This window comes from Odontomachus brunneus, unplaced genomic scaffold (genome assembly GCF_010583005.1).
Source record: "Odontomachus brunneus isolate Ranch 3 - 2012 unplaced genomic scaffold, Obru_v1 Obru_scaffold_035, whole genome shotgun sequence".
NCBI classification, from domain to species: domain Eukaryota; kingdom Metazoa; phylum Arthropoda; class Insecta; order Hymenoptera; family Formicidae; genus Odontomachus; species Odontomachus brunneus.
In genome coordinates, this window is record NW_022639485.1 from 1,749,090 (window position 1) to 1,767,473 (window position 18,384).

The following is an 18,384-nucleotide window of genomic DNA, read 5'->3' on the forward strand; positions in this document are numbered from 1 at the left end:
ATATATATATATATATATATATATATATATATATATATATATATATAATATTGTATATTGTATAATTGAGATCATTTTTGGCTCTTCTTGTCGGGTTTAATTAATGCTTAAGTCATGAAATAATACGCGAAATGAAGCCGAATCAACACGCGATCTCACTTTGGATCATCGTGCAGCTACGCGAGTATCGATCAAATAATTTTCGGTGAGGTCATCCTGTATACAGGGTGTATTTTAATTGCACATCTCGGATGTCTCAAAAGCAAGACATTATAAAGAGTAACATGTGTCGAACAAAAGTGTGGTTTCAAGAGGGAAAGAAGACTATATTCATTGAACCTCGAAATTATGACTTTGCAAAAGTGAATATCTTTCGAGATATCTTTTATTTTGATATTTTTCAGTTAAAAAATGAAGTATTTCGTAAAATATTCACTTTTCCACGATTTTACCCCGATTTTACTTTTATACGTAGAATGACCAGAGGAGTTGACTTGTGTTAGAAGAGCCATGAAAAATCCCATTTAGAAAATTAAAGTTGACAGGTCTTTCCAAGTTTCATTCCAACGTCAAGTGGATATTACCACCTCCTTTCCTCTTTGTAACCACACAACTTTTATTCGACACACTTTTCTCCATAATGTCTTGTTTCCGAGATACTTGAGGCGTAATATTAAAATATGGGGGCAACCCGTACATATATATATATGTACGTATATATCGCGGTCGCGGTCTGAAATTCAACGCGGCCGTCATACTTGTATACGTCGAGGAAGTCGCCACGGGCGTATAACTGTACGGCGCAAATAATGTCTTATCCAGAAAAGCGCGCAAAGTACGGGGAAAAGTTTGTGGCCGAGATTGAAAGTCGTCTGGCGTTGGACACGTTAAGAGAGGGAGAGAAAGACTGAGAGAGAAAGAGAGGTGTAGTCGTGAACTTTTTGCTGCCGCGATATACGTTTCGCCGCTCCGGTGCACGTCGACGGTCCTCGGCTCTCCCAGTAGACTCCCCGATTCGATTCACGTACTATCCCGGGACAGGAGCGCGCGCGCGAAGGCGCTCTCGAGACGCTTTTGTCTCGGGAATCCGTCGACGCAAGAAGCAGTTTGTTAACAAGCTCGTGTTCTCCCGTTTATTAACGAGGACGGGATTCTATGGCGACAACGCTGGCGGACGTAATACCGAATTTCACGAGAAAATTCGCGCGCGTAAAAAGCGACTCGACAAGTTCGATAATTACGCGACACGCGGCCGTTTCCGTATATCGTAATAATGTAATAGAAATAGAAAGAGAGAGAGGAAGAGAGCGCACACGTGGCAGCAGGAGAAAAAATCACCACGTGTCGTTATAATCCAGATACTGCATTGAGAAAAAAATATCTGATACTAGTAACTATAAATAATCACATAGAGAAATAATTAAGATGAAGAAAACCATACAGAAGGAAAAGTTTGATTGGATCAACCAAATTTCTGCTGAAACACGAACATGGATCGGAAACTCTGGTTGAAACTATCAGAATTCTGGTCAGATTAATAAGAATAAATTGGACAGAATTTTGACAACCGGAATTTTCTGGTTCGTTCATATCTCTCATCAGAGATTTGGTTGATTCAAGCAAACATTTTTTGAATGCATGAGTCATTGAAATCATGAAAATTTGATTAAATTCTGCTATAATATTAGCGACAATAATGTCGTTGTATGCATGTTGCTGCTGCTATTTCCGTGTTAGCACCGGCCGAGAATATGGTCGGTAATATACGGGGCTAAAAATAACCGCAATTTTAGTTGGACGAGTCACTTTTTTCTTCCCTCGGTGCCGTCGCGGTGAGACTGACGACGAATTTTCGGCTCGCCTCTCGACCTATTTCAATTTCGCCCGAGGTCAATCTCGTTACATCGCGACTTAACGAGCCGCCATCGTACGATCTACTCATTGAGAGAGGAGTCTTCCCAAGCATCACCGTCACATCGGCGGCAGCCACGTCTCTCCGCGCGGAATGTCAAGGCTGCTGCTGCTGCTGTGGTCGCGCAGAACGAGTGTAAATTTCTACGTGAGGAGGAAGCCACGCCGGTATCAATGAAGAAAACTCGAACGTTTCTGCGTCGATGAGCTCATCGATTCGCGCGCGCGTCGAAGAAGAGCAAGGAAGAGCGCGGAATCGAGTCGGAATCGCGCACCGCGACGAGGACGGTGCTCCCCTTTCGATTCGTCGTCTTTCGCCTTCCTTCGTAAACTTCTCTCCTCTCTTTTTCTTCACTTCTTTCCTCTTCTCCGCTGCTCTCTGCTCTCGTCCCGCGTTCTTCTCCGCACTTAACTCGCCGTGTAATTAGCTCCTCTTTGCGCTCGCGTTTGAGAGGCGCACGGTTCCCACGTGTCGTTCGCTGGCGAGTATACGTGGAGCATTGCGAAAGCTTCCCCATCGCCGCCGTCTCGTCCTCTCGCGATGCGTTAAGGCGGTGCGCGATAAATGAGCTTATTGCGTTTGCGTTACGAAATTTACGACGACGCGGGCGGTCGGCGACGTAAAACCCCGGCGGGATTATATGGTCGTCGTATAAATCGCGCTGCCGATAACTCGCGATTAGATTTTTCTCGTTTTATGTCCGATAAAGAAGCGGCGTTTCATCTCACCTCCAAGCCGATTGTCCCCTGGTGTCGCGGCGCCCGATTTAATGCTGTTTAAAATTCTGCACTTGCTATATATCCGTTATCACGTTTTATCACGCATTATCACGTCGCGGACTGCACATATACACTGTACATACATATATACATACATATTTTAGCTACGATATTTTATCTGATACAATTAATGAGTACACCAGTAATAAATTTGAGTATAATTTCTATTAAATTATTATCTCTCACGGAAAGGTATCAAACAAATTTCTGATGTTATATTATTTTTCTACAGTAATTCTACAGATATTCTGTAGTAATGGACCATTCTTCCATTTTCATACGAGCTATTTATATTTTAGGAACTACAATAAATTTATTGTTTATAGCAAGTATAAATTTATATATATAAAATAGAATGTCTTTTCGCTTCCTATTAACTCATAAACTCTCACCGATCTGGACCAAATTTTGTATAGTTACCGTTTAGCGCCCTGCGGAAGATATAGGTTGCATGAAACCTAGATATCCCACTCCCTCCTCCTGATTTTATTCCCTTGAAATTTTGTGATAATTTGAGTTTAGATGTTCTAGAGTTTGAATGTTTTAAGAAGTCGGGTAACAATGTAGTTCAAGTTAGTTTACTGTATTCTTTAGCAATATAAACCTGATAGTCTATTCGTATTACTACTAGAGAACAGTAAAATTCAAAAGAATTTCTATGAAAAAAGGACTAATATTTTTTTTAATTAATTTCCAAATTAAATTCTACTACACTGAAGGAAAAATTATCTAAAAAATAAAAAAAAATATTTATTCGGTGAGTACTGATATTTGTTTAAATCTAGATATTTTACTTAAATAGAATAAACTAATTGCTTTCACGAAAAAATTAGATTGTCTTAAGTTTTTAAGAAAATGTATATTTTCTTATTTTTGAAAAACATTTTATATTAAAATAAGTAAATATGTTATTTTAGTACTTAGCGAGCAAATGTTTTTTTTATTTCTTAGATACATTTTCTTCTCACAGTATATGAACTTCAAAAACCCGAATTGACGTTTCCGAACCTCAACTTAAAAAACTGGAGATGTTAATTCACGTCTTCGTTCTGTAATGCGTTATTATATGTGCAGTCTTAAAATTTCATGTCTCATATATACTTTCATATTTTTTTTCTATTTTGTCCGCCTGTTGGTTTTCATTTCCAAACTTATTCGCTTTGCATGGCGTAGAATCGCGCGATTATCGCGGCTGTGCGTGCACTGGGGAAACGCTTTAGTTTTCTTATCATAAATCGCGCGTGACTACACCGTGTAGATATTTGTGAGGACGCGCGGCAAGTAGCGACTGGAGGGTGAACAACTTCGGGACTATTTTCGACAACGTTCGATGCGTCGATCGTCCGCTCGCGGCGCGAACGTCACGACCACCGCATTATCCTGTGCGAGGCATCATGCCGGTCCGTCGTATCAAATCACCTGGATCGGGAAGATCGATGCACACATATGTGTTCATAGCCGTCCCTGTGTCGGGAGCAGGTGTTTTTCCTTCCCACCTGCACGTGCGGCTTCTTCCTCCTTCTTTCCTTTCTCCCCTCGCGATATAGGCAAAGTCTGTGCGACGATATTCTTTCCTGTCTTCTCATTTCCATACGAACGTATACCGTACGTAAAATATTGAAGCATCGAACATATTTGTGAAATATATCGCGCGCAAATCGAACGTCCTGACGTCGAAAGTGAACGTAAACGTCAACGGTGAACGTTTCAACAAGCGAATGCGCTTCTTTAACCTTCCACTACTACGCCATGTAACTTTGAAGTAACGTATATTCATATATCTGTATTCTCAAATCTCTATATAAAATAAAATCACAGAGAGATGCAGAAAACGAATAAAAGAGGTCCAATTTTTTGTGCGAAATAAAATCACAAAAATAGAATTACAGAAATGTGTAGGTTTAGAAATACGCGTTCAGTAGAGTAAAATTGAAGCAGAAAACGTAGAAACTAAAAAAAAAGAGAAAAATATTTGCAACAATTACGAGAAGTCCTTTGTACACAGAAAAATATATATTGAATGCAAATAAATGTTATGATCACAAAAGTGTAGAATTACAGAAATGTATAGGTTTAGAGATACGCGTTCAGTAGAGTAAAATTGAAGCGGAAAACGTAGAAACTAAAAAAAACAGGGAAAAAATATTTGCAAAAATTATAAGAAGTCCTTTGCACACAGAAAAATACATATTGAATGCAAATAAATGTTGCTTGTTTCAAATATTTCATAAGTCTGTATCCGTAAATTTATTATAAAGTTCATTATAAGAATATCAGATTTATTCAAAATACATTCTGAATCCTACACTGAGAGACAAATGTTTCATGTTTATATATATATATATATATATATATATATATATATATATATATATAAAATCATATAGAGAAATAACCACTATGTTCAAGAAAATAATTTTTTTTAAATTAATTTTTTAAAAATTCTACTACAGTATTAGTGATAATAATCTTATATACATATAAGATTACCGCTATTTTACTAAAAAAATATGGTTGGTGTAAAAAATAGCTATAATTTTAATTAGATCAACCATTTTTCTGTCTCAATGTAAATTTAATATTTTGATTAAGAATATTAAATGAAAACAAATTTGGTGAATAAATTCGGTTTGCTTTCTATATAGACATCTAAATCGAGAGAACCAACGTTTTCTTTAATAAAGTTTTATCATATTTTTATAAGGAAAATAAGATCTTCTTTTGAGTATACATTTAATAATGAACTCTTCTCAAATTGATGAGAGTATATTTGAAAAACATCATGAAGAAAATATTCTTCGTTGAAAATAACTATTATATAAAAGGAGGAAAGTAGGCCGAGTGATAATTGTTTTTCTTAGAGCAGAACGCTATTTTTGCCCGCGCTCCGCTCCAGCTAATCTCGCGACGGGAAATCGTTTTTCTCAGAGTACCGCGGTTCTCGCAACTTCCTACGAATCGGCCGGCGATCGGCCGGCACGTCGTGCGAACGAACATACGCTCGTGAAATAGCGTGACGTTATTAGCAACGACGGGGTTGGATAGCATCCGCGACGCCGCCTTTTACTTAAACGATCGCTTACGACACGCGGATCGGCCCGAGGCTCGGCGCGTTTTCCCATAAAAACAATGGCCACGATTCGGGACGTGTGAGAGCGTGTGTGATCAAAGCGAATACGTAATGCGAGGTGAAACCGAAGTCGACGAAAAAGCGGTCGCGAACAACTTCGTCTCTCGCGGCGCCCATCTGTCGCGTCGTCCCCGACTCACCCGTTGAGTTCAAGGCGTCCCCCGTGCGTTACCGTCGGCCCTTTGTGGTCGAGCCGCATCGGCGCCGGCGTCGCGACGTCGCGCACGTCAGGTGAGCGTCGGGAGCCGTCTGTGAAAGCGGGACCGAAAGGGTTAATATTAGTCTTAACGCCTGCGGCCGTTTAGAAGGTCTCTCGGCGGAAACGTTAGAGCCCTCTCGCGCGCGCCCGGGAAACTCGCGTTTCCGTTTAACTCATTGAGGCCGCACAACGAGTCTGACCGGCGACGCGTACTCGTACTCGAATAGGAACACTGGGCTAGTCAGGCTCGTTGTGATTCTTTCGACGAGGCAATAGATTCTTAGATTTATAACCTGTTTAAAAATGGCTTTTGGTAAATAATTAAAATAACGAGATTAAAGAGCTTTTTAACAAAAATAAACTGTCTTCATGTCAAATTCATCTGAGAAGAAATCCATCTTTTTTCGACAGTGCGAGAAATGCGTGGATTAGCGAGTCGTTTCGCGACGCAACGCGAGATACTCGAAATTAACGTTAATATTATACTTTCCTGGTACGACTCGTTGGTTATTGCTGATTCATCGGTTACATCAGACCGTCAGATGTATATTCAGCAGGTATTTCGAAGAATACCTGCTGAATGAGAGAATGAGAGAAAAAAGAATCTAAAAAATAATAAATGTTTATCCTTAATTGGTGTAAAACATGTTTACTAAAAATCTAAATCCTTTCAATGGAATAAACAGTTGCTTTTATGAAGAGCTAAGATTTTCTGAAAGCTTTAAGAAAACATTTTCTTGTAAAAAAATTTTATAGTAAATTTTATAGTAAAAAATATAAATTTTATAATATTCATTATAAATTTTATAATAATATATTAGTATAAGTAAATATATGTATATATTAGTACTCACCACGAGAAAATATATTTTTTATTTCTTAGATATTTTTCTTCTCTCAGTGTACGCAATAAAAGAAAAAAATTTTGCTAATTTAACAAAATAACTTGCAACAAACAATTTGTTGATGTACGTGCACAGAGTTCTCGGGGAAATGCGATTACGATGTCTCGTTAAAAAAAAAGCTCAACGAATCTTGTCACCTGTCATTATCGTGCGCGTCGCGAGGAGAAGCGGGCGAAATATCGTCATATGTCTTGTGACTCACAGTCTCACCGTCGCCGTGAAAATCTGCTCCAATGTAATATGCGAGCTAACTTGGATAAATTACGTTAAGCGCTTTTGAAAGACCTGCCGCGTTCGTGTCGCGGGAAACGTCGCGAGAGATCTCGAGGTTTCAGGCGAAATCGTGTCGCCCGCGGTTCCCACTTAGTAAATAGCCGTGTCTCCGCTCGTCTTCGGAATTACCTCGACGGTGTAATGACGGTGCAATGAGCGAATACGTCGTCGTTAGTCATACCTACCCACAGCGATGTCGACAGCGCGGTCATTTTTTTTCTTCATTCCTCATTCTCACACGGAAAGGAATCGGCGGCGTTCGCGTCATTCTCGGCGCGTAGAACTCGCCGTGATTAACGGGGCGATCACGTGGCGACTATTACGAAGGAAAACGCTGAACGGGTATGTGGATAATCGAGTGTCGGCTGGACAGGTTCTTCCCGAGAAGTCGCGAATAACGATTGCGTGTGTTGTTCGCCTTACTCGCGATCCAAGCAAAAGGTGAAAATGCGCGGCGCGCACACTGTGAGAAAAGTTCTTGACGCGATTATCCAGTACCCGCTACAAATGCTTTGTTGACGTGGCAAATGATTCCGTAGTGGGAACGAACGAATTGTTACTTTCAAGAGCGCGGCGCCAAGAAGCTCCCCAATTTCTCCGTCTTCGATTTCTTCATTAATTCTGTTATAAAATGAAAGACAATCACGAGTAGATTACAAATATGTAAGTTCCAAAGTATACTTTCACTGTTCTCAAGAAAATTGGCTTCAGTTTCAAGTCCGATATGGCGCCATCAAAACAATTAAAGAATGCAATTTGTTATATAAATAAGATATCTTTATTCAAAGTTTTGATTAAAAATGACAAAAAATGAGAGATCATTTGCGACGGCAACTATTCGTTTTCTAGCGATCATCAAACAGCAAGCGTGCTTTTGTTTTGATATCTGAGGGATTTTTCTCATTGTACTCGCAGATCATAATCGAGTTCCATCGGCCGTCGTCGTGGTCGCGAGATGGGTCGGGGAAACGTTTCGGAAATTAATGTCGGGAATCGAAAATCGAGAATTTGCAAATGCGACTGGGCCGTCGAATAAAATTTTCACGTGACAGCCCGAACGGGTATCGACCGGAACGTCTGCCATGCAGATTCAATTTGTTTTATATCGCGGAAAAATAAATATTGTAGGACGAAACATTAGTTTTTTCTCCAGAGAGCGATTTATTTCATCGGATATTTTTACAAAGACTATCTTGTGTAAAAATAATGTTAGAAAATGTAAAATAAATTTTTCGCGACATGCAAAACGTTTCCGTATGTACTGGAGTGTTCGGAGATGAGGGAAATATTTTAATTCGACGACGCTGGAACTTTTTTGTCTGTCTAAGTCGGGTTGTTTTTTTCTTTCTTATTTATTTATTGTCCTTTTTTTATTTCCCGTGGTCGACCGGACCGGCGAGAACAATTAAGCAAATTGAATAACCGCGATTCCAGTAACGCGAAAATGTTCCACGTGCTCATCTCTCCGTTGCTCTTCTCTCCCCCTACCCTCTCTCCCTTCTTCCCATTATTCTTCGTTTTCTCCTTCGCCCCTCTTTCTATCTCGCGCTTTAATTGCAGTCGTTTAACATGGGTCGCGGTGGAAGTCCTCGCGCGGCATTGGCGAAACAAATTACAGTTTTTTTTCTTCCAGCAACCGTAATTTTCCTACATGTTCTCTTTGTCGTCGATTTTATGCCCCTCGGCGACCGTCGCGACTCTCGCAGCCAGATTCTCACACGCAGGAAAAGAAATAGGTTGCATCAAGAATTCAGATTTCTGGCGAAGTCTGAACAAACCAAAAATTCCGGTTGGTGTTACCAAAATTCTGTTCGAATTAACAAAATTCTGATTACTAAGTCAGATTTTTGGTTAAGCAAAACTTGCGATTGTTCAATTTGAAAGAGTTGCAAGTTTCTGATTAACCAGAAATTTTGTTAAGTTGAACAGAATTCTTGTAACTTCAACAGGAATTCTAGTTGAACCACACGGAAATAAAGAGTTTAAATTAATCAAATTTCTGGTGAAATATAAACGAACCAGAATTGCACGGTTGGAGTTACCAGAATTCTGTCCAAGTTAACCGGAAATCTTGGAACAGAATTCCGGCAAGTTTAATCGGGATTTCTGACTCGTTCGTATTTCGCCAAAAATTTGGTTAACTCAACGAAACTATTCTTTCCGTGCAGACATTTGGTTAACCCAATCAAGTTCTTTTTTCGTATCCTAATTTCCGCGCCGCGTTTCGCCGTCGCACGCGTCAAACGGAGAGAAAGAGGAAGATGTATCGTCGTTGTCGCGTATAGTTGAAAGCAACTCCACGTCCGAACTCTTCCCGACGCGCTTGCGCGATGCATTCGCGAGTTTCTCAAAATATGGCTACGTGACGGTTTTCCCAACGTTCCCAACGATCAGTTCTCCAAGTTGAATTATCTTTATCTGCCTGAAACGCATAACTTACACGGCGATGAGGCAGCGAACCCGCCGCGGTATTCGCTGATTGCCGTTGACTTGCGAGGGCTTCGCTACTTCTGCCGCTCGTCTCGCGAATTCTTACGCGCGAATATCGGGCGGCCGGAAGGAAGCGCGCGCGTTTCGTATTTCTGGAATATCCGATATCCCACCGAGTTGTTATTCGATATCTCGCTGTCATACCAGTTATGTCAGCTGCGTGATTCAGTCTTCGGAATTGCATTACCAGTTTTTCGCGTATCGACCACCGGTGTTCATAGTTTGAGATACAGACAGACAAGTGTACGTAAATCTGCTGGCAGTCCTAGTGATCGATGTGTAAAGATTGCGCCCTTAATGAATGTCATACACTGAAAAAAACCCGTACACTGAAAAAAGGATTTTGTTGTCAAAACGAAAATTTGGTACGCCGAACCATAATTTGGTTGAAATGAGGTCAACCAAATGTTTGATGATTGCAACTATAACTAAATTTCCGCTATATGTATTTTATTTTTTGAATAATACATGTATTTGACACAAGTAAAGGTAGTAATACCAACCAAATCGTATGTATCAAATATTTTATAGTTTCAATACAAAAATAATTTTTTCAGTGCATAGCACCCATATTTAGGACATGGAATAACGAAACAATAATTATTTTAACAATTTTAATAAATTTTAACAATTAAACAATATTTTAGTTTCTAATACAATAATAATTTTTTCAATATGTAACACTCATACACTAAGAAAAAAATGTTTAAATCAACAAATATTTATTTGATGGCACCATGAACATATTTACTTAAATCAAAATTTTCTTCATTTCAATCGAGTATTAAACCAAGTAAACAATAAGGTAAACTCGGATAAGATGGATACTTTTTTCAAATGCAAAAAAAAATATATTTCTTATTGTTATTTCTTAAAAGCATTTGACATATTACTTCACTGAAGCCTACAGTACATAATACCATCAGAGTTAAAAGGAAAATACTTCAGTGAAATTATTTATTATAAAAATATTAAAACATGAGCTTTGGCCATCTTACCTAAATGTTTAAGACAAGATGGCCATAAGGAATAGATGACCCATATATATTTTATGTTCAAGATTCTGTACCTATTATTTTATAAAATAATGAAAAAAACATAATTTGACATATTCATTTTAGTATAGGATATTTAATACATATTATTTGTGAAAAATATAATATACATATAAAATAGAAACCTCTATTACAAAAAAAATTAAATTTAAAATCCAATTTTTGATTAAGACATATTGCACATAAGATTTAATTACTGTAATATTGAAAGTAATTTTTGAAATATAACGACTTTTATTTTATAAATGTTAGAATGATAGTGGGCCATCTTAGCCAAAATGTGAGTGAAAGACGGTTATAATAGTACTTATAAACAAATAGTGAAAATGAAAATAAAAATGCATGTTATATTACAATTTACATACCTACTTTATGTATCTAATATTGATTGCGATAGCTTAATTTATTCGACGTTACAGTAAGTTTTACATGAGAAATTTTACAGGTAGTCGAAAATAAAAATATAGTATATTTATAATTTTGCTGTTTCGAAAAATGTACGCACTACGATAAATATCGATTATCTTTGTGACTGATTATACAAACGCAATGTTTTGCAATTATTAGAGAAATTACAGCCATCTTTATATGGTCATTTTTCCGGCATGGCTATCATATCCGAGTTTACTTTAAATAAAAAGAATTTTTATTTAAGTAAATAATGTTAATAGTATCTAATAAATATTTGTTAATTTCTAGATATTTTTTCTCAGTATATTTATGACATGAAATAACGAGATAACAATATCCATCCACTTGTAACAATATTATGCTTGAATTGTAATATGAAAAAATATGAGAAAATGTGAATTTATCTTTCAGTGAATTCGTGATGCATCCATATAAATTTCACATAAATGAGAGACTCACACTATTATATGAATTGCACTTAATAATCAATTAACTAGTCCAGTATATTTATTTCACATATATCATTAATAAAATTCATTAGTATCTCGTTTATTAACGATATATTATCATTATAATATCGTTAATAAATATTACTAATAAAATTGTAAGTTCCATCATCGATTGACTCGTGCCGTGAAAATCTATCTGGCCATCTTTTATTGATTTAATATCGTCTTAAGTTCATTCTAAGTAAGAGCCTTCTCATGTGGCTCCGCATTGTCTGGTGGTGAACTGAAGATGCTCTCAAATATACACGGAGAAAACTTTTAGTTGGATTAACCTAATTTTTGATGACATATGAACGAGTCAGAAAATTCCGGTTAAAATTACCGGAATTCTGTTTAAGTTAACGAGAAGTCTTGTTCACTTGAACAGAATTCTGGTAGCTCCAACCAGAATTTCTGGCTCGTTTATATTTCACCGGAACTTCGTTAATTCAATCAAACTTTTCTTGGTGTAAGATTGAATTCTGTGAGTACCGTTTATTTTTTCACTTGGAGAAAAAGAGGAATAGAAACACGTCGCGCGGAGAGACATGGTAATCAACGTCCTAAAAGAGGAAGACTCTGCTTCGAGGATTGCATCACTCTAAAGAATGTACGCGCTGCCCACGCGACAATTATACTAATAAGACTCGTCTAATTAAGAGGCTGTGCGAGTTCAACGCGCTCCGCACTTGATGTCTTATCCGTAACTAAACGTTCCCGGACTTGCGAGGTCTACTTGGAAAACGTCTCTCTTCCTCTCCTCTCCTCGCGCTTTTCCGCTCTCTTTTCCTCCCGCTCTCGCGCCCTCTCGCTCTTTCGCTCTCTCCCGCCCCCTGGGCTAGATATAAATCGTGAAATATCCGGGACTAATAGCAGCCGCGAGTATTCTAAAACGTGAGAAACTTTACTTCCCATCGGCTGTGAGTGGGTCGTGTTGATTTTACGACGGCGTTCCGGCAAACGGAGCTGTACAGGCTGCCGTCGATAAGCTCCGATCTCTCGCCGATAGATGATCGAACGTCTCAGTTTCTGCTCCATTTTGCAGGGGCGTAATTTCACGGCGAAATATATTCGCGGCGCTTTCGCGACCGGAACGCGATTCGAGCGGAATAAGAGAAAGCACTTAATAGCGCGCCGTATGAATTAATGTCGTCGTTGTCGCTGCAATCCTCGGTTACCATCATTGCGACAGCCAGCCGCGATTGTAACAATTTTCCTGCGTTGCTAACGCTCTCATTTCACGCTGGCCGCGTACCAGCGCGCGGCGATTTAATCAATAAGACACGAACGCGCGCCCTTATTCAATACATTAATGCGAATAAAACCGAGACACACGTTCCGTCGGTAACCTACGCACGGTGAACGATGTCTTCCTCGGCCCGTGTAAATTTATTCCTGGAAGAGACGTGAGACACGCAGCATGTGTTTCTTTTTCACTCCCTGTCGCGTACACTGTGAGGAAAAAATGTCTGAAAGATAAAGAACATTTATTCGATGCCACCAATAACATATTTGTCTTAGTTCAAATTTTTTTTATTTAATCGAAACTTGTATTTTTCTTTTAATTTAAATAGAACAAACGATTATTTTTTTTTCTTCGAAAAATTACGCTTTTAAGAAAATGTATTCATTTTCTCCTTTGGAAAAAAATTTTTTTTCATAAGAATGTGTTTTGAATAAGTGAATATTAATATATTTATTTATACGTACTAAAACGTATACTTTTACACCAAAAGAAATTTTTTTACAAAAGAGCGTGCAAATAAATGTGTTAACATATTTATCTATATAAAAATATATGTTAATTTATATTAAACGCGCATTTTTACGCTGAGAAAGAATCTTGTTTCTAAACGAGGAAATTATATTTTTTTTTTTTATAAATTACAGTTTCCCTGAAAAGAGCAATTGTTTGTTTTATGCAAATTTGAAAATAATTCAGATGGAAGTAGATTTTTTGTTGGTGCTCATCGAATAAACATATTTCATTCTTTGGAAACTTCTTCTCGCAGTGCACGGAAGGAAGCTCAATGTTCGAGACGAAATCATGACGAGAGTCTTCTTTATCGGCTATCATTCCTAATTCACGACTTCGCGAGTGTTATGACCATGATGATCACTCGACTTGTAGTCGAAAGTGGACGACAAGGTAGCCCCGACGAACGACGTCGTAAACAGGCGATAGTGGTCGATAAAAGTTTCATGATCGAAAACTAGGCAACGGCGATGATGCGTGCCCGATCTTTCTCTTCCGGAATTTCGAGACGCTCATAAATAATCGGCGCGCTGGACCGAATCTCGGGAAACCGAAAGTGCAACTCGCGCGGATAAATATCTACACCGCGCGAGGACGTCGCGTTCATGCATCCATTCGTGTGCTTTCTTCCTCCCTCTCTCTCTCTTTCTCCTCTCCCCATCCCCCCGTCTCTATTTATCTCGTCGTCTGGTTTGCAGACGAAACAGGACATGCCGCGCTAATTACTCATTACGGCGCATGGGCGAACCCGGAATATTTCCGGGCAGCAATACCATCGGAATTAACTCTAGAGCAGTGCCGATCCGGTGGACTGTGCGGGAGCAGATCGATGATTGTCCAGTCAGCCGCTGGAAATACACGTTTTAATCTCGAGATTCGACCCGATCGGCCGAAACCTAATTAATCTCATTCTCGAGAGATTGTGCTCGCTGCACTGTAAAAGAAGTGAAATACTTTGTAACTATAATCGCACACTGAAAGAATTAAGCTTGATCTACAGTGTGTTCTTTGCTTCCCGCTTCTTTCTCTTTATCTCTGACTCAAACCTGAAGTGTTAAATCTTAAGCTTTAAGCCAGAAAAGAATAGAGAACAAGAAACAGGAAGCAAAGAGCGTATTGTAAATGAAACTTTATAGTAGAATCATTTTTGTGATGAATGTCATTGCAGTGTTAGAAAGTGACAGTAATCACAAGAAAACAGGAAACATTTACTCGACGGATACTAGCAACGTGTACAACGTAAATTCATTTAGAGTAAACAGTCGTGCTTTCACACATGAAACAGCAAGGTCTTGAGAAAACGTGTACTCCTGGTAGAAACGCGTGTAGTTTGCATAGACATCCGCCCAGTTTAATTCAGTGGTTGAAGCCGTGTAGAAAATTTCTTGGAATCTAATTGGGATCCAGCCCGATTTCCCGAGATAATTATGACTCTTGGCTGGAAGTGTATTCTCTAAAGTACAATCAGGATATTCTTTATTGAAATGCCGTACTTATAACTGATATGATTCAGTTATAAGTGTAGCACTGCGATCAGCACTACAATATCGCTGAAAGAATTAGTTGACAGTGGCGACAGTGTAGTTTGTTAACAGACGGTGTCCATTGTGCGTAAATCGCATAAAAGTCATTAATTCTATCGCCATGAGCGCAGAAAGTTGGCATAATGTATAATGAATCTGCGTAGTATAGATTTTACAGTGAAATCTTCCACTGGACGATTATTGAGATATAAGATGAAGCAGTATAATGGGAGTGAATTGGGAGTGAGAAAATCAACGAATATTCACTGATTATTTCATGAAATAAGTGAAAATATCATGGGAGGAGGGAGCTGCTTAGACTCAGAATTTGAGGGAATAATTAACATTTGATGGAAAACATAAGAATGAATAAAAGTACATATATTATTGTAAATGGTTGTGAAAAATGTCACAAAAGAAATGAAAATTTTGAAAGAAAATGTATGTTGTATGTGCCAAAGATTTTCTGCGCTGATGGCTCTCATTAGCATTAAAATTTCTGTTAGGAAGCATGCACAGAAAATGAAATACTCTTGTGTAAATCTGGCCATTTTATGAATCATTTTATTAGCACCAGACTTGATTATTAATTGAATAATCTTTCCGTTCATTTTTTATTCTGTTCTCGTTCAGTAAATGACTTGGCGTATCTTTCGTGTAATGTAACTGCAGGAAAAGCGTTACATTTTAATTAAGATTCTAAGTAGTTTTACTCTTCGATTACCAGATAAAAGTTAACATAATCGTCCATTGTAACTACTCGAGAATTACATTCGACTTTTAGGGAAGTAAATTTGTTATGAGCATTCTCCGAATGAATATCTTCTATTTCTTACATATTATTACTCTCAGTAGTGTGCCACTATTTTTGCATTGTTGGAACAATAAGACAGTATAGTTGGGAACAACTACAATTTCACTACATCAATCATTTTTTCTCAGCGTGCCGGGCAGAGGCGATCGACGATTCTATTTGTATTCGAGTCGATATCGCGCAGCACACCAAAGGCTCTCGGCAGAGTTACGCGCGTTTTTCAAATATTTTCCTTTTTCCATATCCTGCACGCACACAGGCCGATAAATAAATGAATAAAAAAAAAAGAAAAATATTCAGATACTCATCTAGCAAAATCGCAACGCGCTTCGGCGTTCGATCCCACTCCGACACGCTCTCGACGCGTCGAAAAATAACTCGTTCCGATGTTTTCGAATTCTTACGAGAACGGGGCAAATCGATCCTTCGTCGCAGCTATTGCCGCACGTGTTTTCCCTTCGAGCGAGCGAGCGAGTCCGCGCTGTCGATGGCAGTTGCGTCGTGACGCCGCCCTCCTACTCTCTTTTTTTTTTCTCCTTCGTGACATGTGGAAAGCGTTTATTGTGATCCCCGGCTAGACCGCGCGGAGGGTGGACGTCGACGAGCTGCGTCCATTAACGCAATGTGAAAAGCGACGACGCGTCACGAAGCTTCCCCGTCTCGATAGGCCGTCAGACTTTCCCCGTTGCGTCGATAAAATCGTTACCATCGTCGTCGTCGACGACGACGATATTGCAGCCGTCCCACGACGATACGGGTAACATTGACGCGATATCGTCGCTTTGTGTTAATATCGCAAGCACTTCCTCTGCTCCTTTGCGCGACGCAGCGGAACATGTGCTTCCTAAGGATGCGATTTACGAAGTTGGGTATCGCGATGTGATATCGGTATGCGATGATTTTTTTCAAGAATTACAATGAAATGCGATATATCGCATCACAATTTGTATCGTAAATATGATTTTAAGTCGCGCGCAATTTTGTATCGCTAATGCGACTTTTAATCGTGAGGAAACCTAATGGAAATGTAATGTTAAACATATTAAAAATTAATAGATTATCTCTCTTCGTACTGCATCAAAATATTCCTTGAAATGTAAAATTCACTATAAGAAAACTTCCTGTGTGAAAAAATAGTTAAAAATAAAAACGTAATTATACGTAACATAAACGAATGAATTTAAACAATGTTACCCTAAAAACATCACGTAACTTCATTATGCTTTCTACGTAGAGCAAAATAGGGGACATTTTACAAAATTTATTTATTTCCGAATCATTAATTTCCAAACATTTTTAAAAAGGATTTATTAAGACATACAATATATAAGGACATGTTATTGCGCATTTAATTAATAATAACTGTTAACAACATGTTTCTCATAAAACAGTAAGACTATCTTTTTTTATTAAAATATTAATGACAATCAATATTAAGTATAACGACCTTTGGTAATCTTCTGAAATATATAAGTAGGAAATATATATATAAAAATCATATATAAAAAAAATTATGCAACTTAAGGCTGTTACAATATATAAAAAAAATTATGCATTTTGAGGCTATTACAATGGTATAACTCTATTATATATGCCTTTAAATGTATAAATTTGGATTAAATAGTATAAAGTATCACACATAGATTGTTGCGTGATATTTGCACAAAGTACTTAAGTAAAATGACGAGTGATTTTGGATTGCAGGCGCGATTTTGCGAAAAAGGTTCAATTGCGTATTGCATTGCGATTCAAGAAAAGAAAACCCCAATGCTTCCGCGAGAACGCCGAGTGATGCCGATAACGCCAAGGAATACTCCCGTCGAGTTTTAACGTTGCTCGCGTTGTCGAGTTGCTTCGGGATCCCGTGGCAAAATCGTCGCGCGTTTTGCGACCCAATTCGCCCGGGCCGTCGTAAATCAACACGCGCCCTGCCGCTCTTATCGCGCCTGAGGCACCGCCGAGATATCCCGTGGCGTTTCACGTGTTAAAGTTAGGAATGTTACGGAGGTTAGGGATGTTCGATTTCGAATCGATTTTTTAGAAAATCAATTTTCTCTTAACAAAATTTAATTATTTTTAATTGATTACTATCAATTCGATTTTTACGTAAATCGATTCTTTTAATAGGAATCGGTTTTTTCGATTCGTCATGTATAAAATCTCTGTACTCGGATCTTATATTTTGGACCATTTTAAGTTCATCTTCAGATGCTATGGCTTATTTTTCCTTTGGCTATGAAGTATCTGAAGATGAACTTGAAACGGACTTATGTATAAGATCCGACTATGGCTGCGTTCCTTTTGGGCGTTCACGCGCTGACCGTCATTCTGTCTTTATCGCTCATTAGATGTGGAAAAAAGATAGAGTGACACTTATAAGCGCTTAAAGCGCGTGAGCGCCCAAAAGGAACGCAGCCTATGAATATCGCCCTTAATATTAGGACCTTAACTTAGTTTCCGCCCAAAAAATACTGAGAAAAAGCATTTATTGTAAAAAATTTATTTAAATTATTTCAATGAAAGTATTTTCCATCACTTTCTACAACTTTTTGCCATCTTTCTGGCAACTGGGCGATACCATCTCGATAAAACGATGTTTGTTTCGAAGCAATCCATTCGTCCACCCATTCTCGCACTTCTTCAACATTT

The 18,384-nt window shown here is 38.4% G+C and overlaps 1 protein-coding gene across 14 annotated transcripts in view; it reads left to right on the forward strand.

Annotated features, from left to right (window-relative positions):
• The window catches only part of LOC116843773 (phosphatase and actin regulator 1), a 514,963-nt gene that overhangs the window by 96,414 nt on the left and 400,165 nt on the right, over nt 1–18,384 (forward strand). The window lies entirely within an intron of this gene.